Source organism: Oncorhynchus keta, unplaced genomic scaffold (genome assembly GCF_023373465.1).
Source record: "Oncorhynchus keta strain PuntledgeMale-10-30-2019 unplaced genomic scaffold, Oket_V2 Un_contig_2129_pilon_pilon, whole genome shotgun sequence".
NCBI classification, from domain to species: domain Eukaryota; kingdom Metazoa; phylum Chordata; class Actinopteri; order Salmoniformes; family Salmonidae; genus Oncorhynchus; species Oncorhynchus keta.
This window is the reverse complement of record NW_026282394.1, coordinates 75,001-75,976: the sequence shown is the minus strand read 5'-3', so window position 1 is coordinate 75,976 and position 976 is coordinate 75,001.

Below are 976 nucleotides of genomic sequence, written 5' to 3'. Positions count from 1 at the left end.
GTCTCTGTCTCTGTCTCTGTCCCCGTCCCTGTCCCTGTCCCTGTCCCCGTCTCCGCCCCCGTCCCTGTCCCCGTCTCTGTCCCTGTCCCTGTCCCCGTCTCTGTCCCTGTCCCTGTCCCCATCTCTGTCCCTGTCCCTGTCCCCATCCCCGTCCCTGTCCCCGTCTCCGTCCCTGTCCCTGTCCCCATCTCCGTCCCTGTCCCTGTCCCCGTCTCCATCCCTGTCCCTGTCCCCGTCCCTGTCTTAGTCCCTGTCTCACTCTGTCCCTGTCCCTGTCCCTGTCTCCATCCCTGTCCCTGTCCCTGTCCCTGTCCCCGTCTCCGTCCCTGTCCCTGACTGTTATTCTGGTTGCCAAGTGTTTTTACTCCTCAACTCCTCTGCTGTAAATCTGCCAGTGTTTTTCTGGATAACTTGTCTCCTCAGACGGAGCTGTCTCACACAGGGGAGGGGCTGTCTCACACAGGGGAGGAGCTGTCTCACACAGGGGAGGGGCTGTCTCACACAGGGGAGGGGCTGTCTCACACAGGGGAGGAGCTGTCTCACACAGGGGAGGAGCTGTCTCACACAGGGGAGGGGCTGTCTCACACAGGGGAGGGGCTGTCTCACACAGGGGAGGGGCTGTCTCACACAGGGGAGGGGCTGTCTCACACAGGGGAGGGGCTGTCTCACACAGGGGAGGGGCTGTCTCACACAGGGGAGGGGCTGTCTCACACAGGGGAGGGGCTGTCTCACACAGGGGAGGGGCTGTCTCACACAGGGGAGGGGCTGTCTCACACAGGGGAGGGGCTGTCTCACACAGGGGAGGGGCTGTCTCACACAGGGGAGGGCTGTCTCACACAGGGGAGGGGCTGTCTCACACAGGGGAGGGGCTGTCTCACACAGGGGAGGGGCTGTCTCACACAGGGGAGGGGCTGTCTCACACAGGGGAGGGGCTGTCTCACACAGGGGAGGGGCTGTCTCACACAGGGGAGGGGCT